This window comes from Temnothorax americanus, unplaced genomic scaffold (genome assembly GCF_048541705.1).
Source record: "Temnothorax americanus isolate GAGA-0224 unplaced genomic scaffold, ASM4854170v1 Scaffold5, whole genome shotgun sequence".
Classification (NCBI taxonomy): Eukaryota; Metazoa; Arthropoda; class Insecta; order Hymenoptera; family Formicidae; genus Temnothorax; species Temnothorax americanus.
In genome coordinates this window covers 2,235,598-2,245,672 of record NW_027509657.1, presented here as the reverse complement: position 1 = coordinate 2,245,672, position 10,075 = coordinate 2,235,598, and the positions used below count along the sequence as shown (strand labels likewise).

Below are 10,075 nucleotides of genomic sequence, written 5' to 3'. Positions count from 1 at the left end.
AAGTATATGATTCTATACAGTTTTAGACACAAAATACAAAACAAATCCTTATATATAAACTCTTGTATCATTTATTTTTCAAATAAATAAGTTTTCTGAAGGATATTTTTTAGATATTCGAACTAAATAAACTCAAATTAAATGGAGGAATTTCTTTGTACGAATCTTCCTTAAAAATGTATGTATATATAATCAGTATGCATAGTCGACCATAGAAAAAATACTAAAGAATGAAAACATGCAATAAAATGTATGTAATTATAATATTCTCGTAGAGGAAGAAATGAAGATGTGCAACATAAAGTAGTTGAATAAACGAAAAGCGGACACGTACACACATACGCATATGATTACGCCTATATCTTTGAGATGCTCTGGAAATCTGTATTATCTTCTTATCAAAATTTTTGTGCGATAAACGAAGTCGTAGATAATACAATATCGATGAGGGTATATTTAATCGCGAAGGTCTAATCGCGCGAGAAAATGTGACGGGGAAATACATTATGGAAGATTACATTTTTTTTACATCTATTCAGTTTATTAATGATCAATATGCTAAATTATTGCTGGGTATAGATAGAAACACCATGCTAACTATACGAACTAAACGTCTAAAGGCTAACTATACATTTAAATGGCACAACTATTTGCTGCTGGGAAGTTGTTATACCGCGATAGCAATTTTGGGACAGAGCAACGTTTAATGGGAGCACAGCGACTCGTTAATTAAGAGACTTTGCCGTCCGCCTGGACGAAGTACAACAAGCGGCCTTGAAGCATAGGGACAAAGGGATCTGGGTTAACTGTTATAATACTCGCCTCATGATCACGAGAAATATGGATTAACTCGGCCAGCTTAAACCTTTAATTTTTCTGGCTTCCGTCAAGTGCTCTGGGTCTCTCATAGAGAGATTGTTTCGTTCCAGAAACGTTTCGTCCCCGACGATCAAAAGCGGTCATTATATATCTCTAAATTTCTCAAAACTTTAGCGTCGTCCGAATAAAATAAATTAGTTTTAAAATTAAAATTTATTGTTTTTATTTGAGATTAATTTAACTTACAGCAAATAATTTGTATCAAATTGAACTAAAGTATAACAATATACGTGAGAAAAAAAACATTGTAATTATTCTCTATTCCTCCCTCATTAGTTATATCCCTCATTTTTATCTTATCTTTTATATATATCTAGTACAATTATTGCGAAAATATTTCGATTTTTTTATGTCGGACGCGCGTCAACATCTCATCGAAGAGTTCGGTTTTTCATCGTTCGTGTTTTCTTATTTCCTTGCTTGTTCCCTGCGATTTTAAACTTCAAGGCGGTGCTGTTAAATCGCACGACTCTATTCATCACTCACTGCCTTCCGTTTCCTCCTTGGCGATACCGCGCCAAATCATAAATTTTGCAAATCCTTGAACGCGGTTCGCCGCAGATTGAGCAAAGAGGCTATCTCGAAAACGGTAAAAAGAGATCTCAATCTCTTATGCATCATATATCATGTAAGTAATTGTATTCAAAGTACAATTAAAGAGTAGATGCAGTTATATCTATATGTAATAGTAACGTTTAGTTTCACTATGAATAACTTCCATAAATATTAGTGAGGCTTATTGATTTTCTATTCTCTTCTAAAACATGAAATGGATAAAAAGTTAGTTCATGTTCAATTAACTTTATCTGACATTTAATAGGACGGCCGTCTACATGATTGGCGTCAAAATAGTTGAGACATTTTCTATTTTGTGATATTTCTGCGATTCTCTTTCTATCTAAATAAAAGGTGATAGTAATAGTTAAAATATAAATATATCATAACGGTTCAATTTAATACACTACTATATTTAATATTCAAATAATTTTATGAATTTTTCACGAAATGTTAACGTTTTATTGCTATTTCTGATGTATAAATTATATTAATACATAAGATTCTGTGTACAAGTTACTTTGTGAAAAATATATGATGCATTTTCAAGTTGGCACTAATTTTCTCTATTAGAAAAATCTTTAGAAATTCTTAAATCTCTCTCTTCTGAAATGATCCGCTAATTCTTGCTAATTCTCTCTTTCGCAAATAATTCAGAAGTTCAAAACACAGCGTAGCGTTCGACATGGGCTTCAAACATGCGATCGATCACGCGCCAGCAGTCGCGATTTCGGACCTCGTCATCCGTCTGACAATGAGCGATCGATCAGTCCGCAGCGTTTCGTGCTATCAGGTACGAATCGAGGTACCGATGCCTCGACATTCTCACGATGTCGAGAGGTGGGCCGGCGCTACCAATTGATCCCCAATTTTCCTGCCACTTGCTATGCAACCTACGCAACGTACGGCATTCCGCGCGCGTTCGCGTGAATATACTTCACCGAGGCAGCAGAAGCGCGCAGCCTCGTGCCGTCGCAATAGTCCCGAGTAGTAGTCGGAGTGAGTTGACCCTGGTTCGCTTGCAATTGATCTCAATTAGGTCTCCCTCTCCCTCTCTCGTGTTTCTCGCTCTCGCTCTCTCTTTCTCTTCCCCCTCGTCCTCGTCGTCGCGGCGCGGCGTTCCGCTCCGTGAAGCTGCGAGCTCGATTTTTCTCGTCTCTCTCTTCGTCTTCGTCTTCGTTAAGGCGATTTCTCTTCTCGGTCTTCTCTCTTCTCTTCCTTCTACGCGCTACATCCCCAGTGCGACTCCCTGCATCGTTATGCAATTGAGACATTCGCCGCAAAAGAAGATCGTCTCTCTTTCGTCTCGTCGATCGCCAGGTCGTCTCACATCCTGCGTGCGATCGATATCTTTCGATGCTTCGTTTCCGTCGCGGTCGGGCTTCGTCGCCGTCGTCGCCAGGATGAACGGGTCGCTCCATGTCGAACTCGATTAGAGAACGGAGTAATATCTGGTTCTCTTTGCAGGAGTATTTCTCTCGCCATTTATGACATTTTTTCTCTAAGTTCGAATTGAAGTACAGCATATTCTTTTCAATATCATGATGTAAAAAAAAGAGTCGTTGGTGTATGTGCGTTGATATAGCAAAGTGAAATATTAAAATAATAAATTGTTGCACGTATGTAATGGCGTTGAAATTATTTTTTTATGAATCACTTAATTTTGATAAATTTTTTATTATGTCACGAGATATATATATATATATATATCCCCTGGTATTATAATATTTACTGAGAGTTAAGGGAGATAATCAAGTGTCCCGATTCAGCATGATCTTATATAATAATCAGGCCCAAGTTCGTTCTTGATGCAATGTATCGTTCTTGATGCAAATTGGTTCTGATTTATGCACGTGTTGAATACTAACCCATTAAATTGAGCGAACGATACGAGCTGGCTATTAAGAATGTAACGCCAGCCAAATCTTGAAAATCTCCTTTAAATGGCACGCGCCGCCGGAATGGACTCGCATATCATATTTAAGTTCAAGGTGTTTCGAAATTGGACTCTTTCAAAACAAACAAATGCCACTATCCAAAACAAGCAGCTCGTATATCGCACGCTCGTTCTGCTCGATAAGCTCTTTCCATTAACGCCGGCTTGAGAAAGAATCGCCGAATCTAGCTTGAAATGTTAACTTCGATCAACGCCCAATCGATTAACGAGTTTCCAAGATCAACTCAGCAAAGTATGACAAATGAGCCGACTAATGTTACTAAATTCAACAGCTTGCAGTTTCGACTATTTCTATATAGCTACTGCGACAAGTAAACAGTACGTCATTAGAATACAATTCTAAATTACCGAATAATTTTTCAAGATATATTGCATTATAGATCGTACCGGGAATATAAGTTGCGCTCGGTCCGAAAATTCTATATCCTCCCATTCTGAATATCTTAATTCGTGTTCTCGGACGCGGTGCACCGCGTTCTTGGAAAGTGCAGCCGAAGTGGCTCTTATTTCGCGAACATTACCACATCTTGTCGTCGCCGGGGAAATTTCCCGAGTAAATCCCCGTCGGAGTTGCTCGGTCGGCGGCTCGTATAAGAAGCAGAAGGAACGGAGTGTTGAGGGATGGGTTGGGACAAGCGGGGAGGGGTGCAGACAAGACCCGAGAGCGGATGAGGTATCGTTTCGGATGCTCGAAAGTCCAAGTGGCTTACAAATCGCGAATTTCCGTTGCGCCGGCAGCGTGCTCGCGTTTTCCGCGGATGCGAATGCGTGTCTAGGATTGTGTGGAGGAAGGGCGAAAGAACCCTCTCTGTACCCCGCACACTCGTCATCGCCGTCCCCGAATACGAATGGCGACGACAAGGGAGACCGCGAGAGGATGGTAGAGAGAGAACAACTTGCGCAATGGAGATTTGAAAAAATTCGACCGACAACGTATCGATAACCGTCGAGTTGCGAGAAACGGTTAATTAAAGGATTATCGAGACTAAGCTTCATAAGTATTTGAATAAACTTTAAGTACGCTCGCGCGCGGTGTTTCAAGCAAGCGCATATAATGTAGACTAATTAATGAAACGTTTCAGAATGAGAAGTGAAGAGAATGTTAATAGATCAAATGTATAATTTGTAAAGTCTGGTTTAAATATGTAGTTTGATGTTTAAAGTGATCATAAATTTTATACGATATATCGACTTTATCGTCTAAAAAATGTAGAAGAAAACGGAAATAATTACGATGGATAAACAATATTCTGCCTTCAACTATCAATTGAATTGGATTTCAAATTTTCAATACTGTCGCAAAACCATCAGAATCTCAAAGTTACGACATTCTATATTTAAAACTCATTTTACCTAATGTTCAACTTAACTTTTATATTAAGTAAGTTTTTAAATATCTAAAATTCTACATCATCTATGGAATTAAATAGTAAGTGTCAAATTAATTCTAGCAATCACTCACAATGGACAAGTTCAGATTTGTTGATGCGAGCCATCCAATTTAACAAAAATTCGCCACTTTTCCATACAATTTCGAGGAGCATAAAGAAGTCGCGCTATTTTTCCACGCGGATATAACAGCCGTCGCGATGGAGGACACCGCGACGCGGTCTGAAAAATCGTGCACATTGATAGAATTAATCTTCTACCGCGCCCGTCGACCGTCGTCGGCGCTTTTAATGCGGAGATATTCCTAACGGACGAACGCGAATACGGGGCGCATATACAGCATTATATATAACAATGCCGAGTATTTCCAGCCGCGAGAGCAGCAAGCGAGCGAAACGGCCGTCGCGAAGAAACGCAAAAAGAACTGCAGCCGGCAGAAGAACTATGGGCGAAACTGGAGCCATCAAACAAGCGCGCGGCGAGGAAAATGCAGAGGAGAACTATGAGTGGCAATTCTAAGGATCCGTGACATTTGTGATTCTGCGTCTTTTGCCTTGGAATTAAATCTTTGTTCGATATCATCGGAGGTTCGTCACTGACATCTTTTAAGAAAGTTATAAATTTTTTTGAAAAAAGATAAGAGCATATTTCTAAAGAAAAAACGACGACATAGTTAAGCAAGGGGCAAGCGGCAAAAATATTTTACAAACTTATTCATTTTTAAACTGAAACGCGTGTAACTTTTTACAGCAAAACGGCACCTATAAGATATAAGCTCTACTGGCGAACGTAAAACGAAAAGAAAATAAGTAAGAGAGATAATGATTCCACGAGATAAAAGAAAAGTGAGAAAGATAGGAAGTACAAATGAGCAACAAGAAGACTCGTACTATAATCTTTATTGTCCGATATCCCAATCGAGGTAATGTACCTTTGAAAGAGTGTTTATCTGGATGTCGCTGGCGAAACAAGGAGAAAATCTCGTTCTCGATATGCCACACTGCTTGATCCCCGACTTGACAAGTTCCAAGTCGTTAATTGGCGAAGGGTGAAATGACTGACCAGGGTGGAGAACGCTAATTGATCGCTCGAACGAAGGGAGAGCGAGGCGATTTAGCGCTTTTTCGCGACGAGCTAAGATCGGACGGCCGGTAAAAATAGATCGTCGTCGACAAAGGGGAGACCTTTATCCGTGGCCAGGCGATAGGGACGAGTTTACGGACTAGTTGTGTGCAATAAAGGGAATAGGGTTTCGAGTGACGAAGAGGAGTTGGAGGAGGAGGAGGTGCGCGAGCGCGCGCGTCGCGAAAAACGATGAAAAAGCTCCAGCTGGGATTTGAACACGGTGCATAAAGGGTGCAATGAGAGGACGAGGAGCGCGAACGAGCGCTCCTGCTTACTGATCCGGACGAGGAGCCGGAAATGCGGATGGGATGTAAAAGAGGCCTACGGCACGCTATTTTGCGTGCCATTATCTTCTGGAATCGATAGTCGTTCATTTAATTTTGTTCTTACAAATGGGTTATCAAAGTGTTACATTGTTGCTCGAAGCTCTAAAGAGACACACACATGTGTATCCTAGAACATTTAATATAAACTGTATTACATCATATATCTGGCTAATGTAATATATCAAGTTCAACTTTAAACGTTTATCGCCCGATACGAATCGTCCGTGTATTCTATAATTTTCAACATACTTTATTTATGATTCTATCAATGTGTAATTGTTAATTTTAACGTATTTCTGCGCGGGTTTTTAAACACGATTGTAAAAAATCAGTATATTACTTAAAAAAAAAACGAATGATTTATATCACGAATATAATGGTTATTCGTTTGGATTACCGCTAATCGTTCTCGATGGCATAATCTGCGGAATCGATCAGCGCAATCTCTGACGTATCGCATCTGGAGGCGTCATGGAGGAGCCATGACACGTTTCTTCACTGCAAAAAGTTCGATGTAAGCGGTGCCTAGTTTACGAAAGGGAGTAAAAAAGCAAAGTGACAAGGTGGGGATAAGGATTGCTAATAAAAAAAAGAAAAGAACCTCTCGAATCGAAAGACGATGAGAGAGCGAGGTGAGAGGGACGCTGCAATCAATCAAACAAAGTTGTCCGAGAAAGACTAGAGATCGACACGAGGTCCTGTTTCCTGAAGGCATCGGAGGAGCCCGGGTGGCAAGGACGTACGACCTCCTCTCCCGCGTGACGATCCGCTTTCTCCTTTTAATCCCGAAAAAAGCTTCGTTTGCGAAATGTTAAGGGCTAAGCGATTGAGATTGGATAACGCCTAATACTCGATGCTTATTTCAAATTGGTTTAATTGAAAAATTTTACGTTATATAGACATCGTGTAATTAAAAAGATTACATACGGAAGATATATTGTCACGATGTTGTAACATGTATTATGAGAATCTATGAGTTGCCATAGTTAGTTAAAATTTTAAAGTTCTTGCAAAGCAAAGAATAAAACTTCAGTTAACTTTAACATTTACGTTTAGCTCTATGGTAATTTTACCTTGAGAATAATTCGACTTAGAAGGTCGTACACGTAGCGAATTTTACTATACAGACACGCGCGGTTAATGAATATTACATGGATTCAGAAAATGATTTGGAAAAAGTCTGTGAAAGGAAAAAAAGCTTATCGTGGTTTTTTTTTTCGAATTGAGAAGTTACTACGATAAACGTAATTTACGCATTACATTGCACATGCGGTTACATTACGCAATTGCGATCGCCTTTATCGGTGCAAGAAACGCCAAAGCGTCGCCGGCAGTCACGCCGATATTGCGGAACGATTAAGGATCCGGCAACCCTAACTCGAGTTAGGGCGAACGAAGGCTCCGGAGCTCCGCGGTCGCAAATCATAGATTCGCATCGCTCGGTTTCCCGATAGGTCACCACACCACACCACCGCACCGCTACCACCCACAATTCAATCACATAAATATCGAGCGCGCGCGCTGCCAGCCTTGAGATTCCATTCAATAACGAGTGACCATACGAACGAGACTTGGCGACGCACAGCAGTTTGGAAATGTGAAACTTATGTCAAAAAGTTCATTATTTCAGCTGGACATAAAACATTTTTAGAAGCTTGAAAATATACCCCAGAAAATGTTTAAATATCTACGTATTATTAGATAAATCTTTAGAGAACAATCTCTTTTTATACTGTCATACATCAGAATTATAACATTTTTTTGAATTCGTTATTATTATCTATTACTATACTCAAAACGGCACTTATTATACAAGATATTTTTGAAAAATAAAAGAGATGCAAAAAGTAATTTTGATGGAAATTTACACCTAAAGTACTTCTAAAAATTAAAAATTCAGAGAATCTTTAAAAATGTAAAAAATTATTTTAATAATCAATAAAGCATATGGAAATGAAACGTCGATTATATAATAGAAATGATCTGTCTGTTTGGTTTTATTTTGCGATAATGTATTCTATTTCGCAAAACGAGGAATAATGAATGAGAAAGTAGGAAAGTCCGCTGGAAAGGACGATACCTCGGATCTTTATTCCCGCGTATTAGCATAATAATTGCGAGACTGCTTTCTGTGTGATTTAAGCTGATTCAAGCTGATTCAAGCTGATTCAAGCCTGCGCACGTCGCACATATACGAGGAAAGCTCCGGTTTCACGAGTAGCCGATCGTCGCGTCTCGAAAACGGATACGCCCGCGGTTTTTCGGCTGTTTTTGGGCTACCGGGCGGAAAAGAAGGTTACGACACGGAATTCGCCAGCTAACCCACTTGCCGGCTCCCAAACCGGAGATGCAATGCAACCGACATTGCAGTCGTCCTGCAGACTCACGACAGGACCGTAGCCGGAGAGAATTTGCACGAAGAGAGAACGAAATTAATGTTAACAAAATGGATGAATGTATTCAAGTACAAAAATAATCATTCGTATCGACACGAATCAATATACGAATCGAAAGAGAAAAAGAATTCAAGTAAAATGAATTTTACGGCAAGGAAATGATATCACATACTCATGTACAACGAAAAAGATGTACACAGAGAGAAATATTTCTTTACATTCGTGATTTCGATTTGTTTGGATTATATTTATTTCAGAGAAACAAATTTATTTTAAGTAAAACATTATTTTGTTGAATAGAAATTTTGTAATTTTATTACATTAAACCATTTGTTTAATAGAAAAAACACGATTGTTTGAAAGAATATGTTTCGATGAAAAAACATTTTCTTTGGTTACACTAAATATTACTCAATGAAATAAAACATTTCTTTACATAAAAATAATATAAAATATGTTTGATCGAAATAAGAGTGTTACTATTTACAATTAATGTTCTGTTTGGAATAACCGTTAAATCTGATTAAAAATCCAAAAGTAATGGCAAAGAATGTAAGATGAAAACTCAGCCAGGTTTGCGTATAGAAGAGCGCAGACATATGATCTGCTGTCTCTTTCTTTCCCGTGCTGTAAGTATAGCATACATGTTACCACGCGTTACTGGTTACCGGCTGATAGCTGTTCTACAGTTCTATACCAGCCCGAAGCTGGCTGCGCAAGCCTTGTCGTGTGCGATACCCCCACGTAGCCCCCACCACGCGCTGTAGTAGCGTACAGAAACGCAACGTCGCAAACATAACATCTCTGGTGCAAACGTGTGCGAACCGCGAACGTGTCCGCGAACGTGTGCCGTGTGCCGTGTGCCGTTAAACAAAGAAGCGAACGTGAAAAGTGTTTGAGAAGAATCGAGAGTTTCTGACGGGACTGACCGACGTTTCTGTGCGATCGCACTCTCACGGATATTTCCTTCGCGCTAGCCATTACATACTTATACGATTAAAGTTTGATACTTATACGATTAAAATGCTTCAAGTATATGTATTTAGTTTACCATCTGTTCTCATTTATTAATTTGTAAGTTGGAAGATCTTAGGAAACATTGGCGACTAACATTTTGCAAAATGTTTAAAGTATGTTTTTGATTTACCATATATTCTCGTTCATTTATTTGTCAGTTGTGAGATCTCTAAAAACATTGTCCAATGCCATTTATTTATGTTATAATGTGTAAAAGTCTAAAAATTACCATTTATTGTAATTATGTTGAAATAACAAAAATGGCCACAGTTACTTTTATATCAACATATAATTTATATTTTAATTTGAAGATATTTAAATATCTTATACAATATTGAAAGTAGTTGAAAAACACTGAAAAATATTTTCGTATAATAAAATATTTATATTTTAATATATTTTGTCTCTTTATTTTGTCTTGTTTATANNNT

At 38.6% G+C, this 10,075-nt stretch overlaps 1 protein-coding gene across 2 annotated transcripts in view; it reads left to right on the top strand.

Annotated features, from left to right (window-relative positions):
• The window catches only part of Foxo (forkhead box, sub-group O), a 170,276-nt gene that overhangs the window by 94,501 nt on the left and 65,700 nt on the right, over window positions 1–10,075 (top strand). The gene's annotated exons all lie outside the window — the stretch shown is intronic.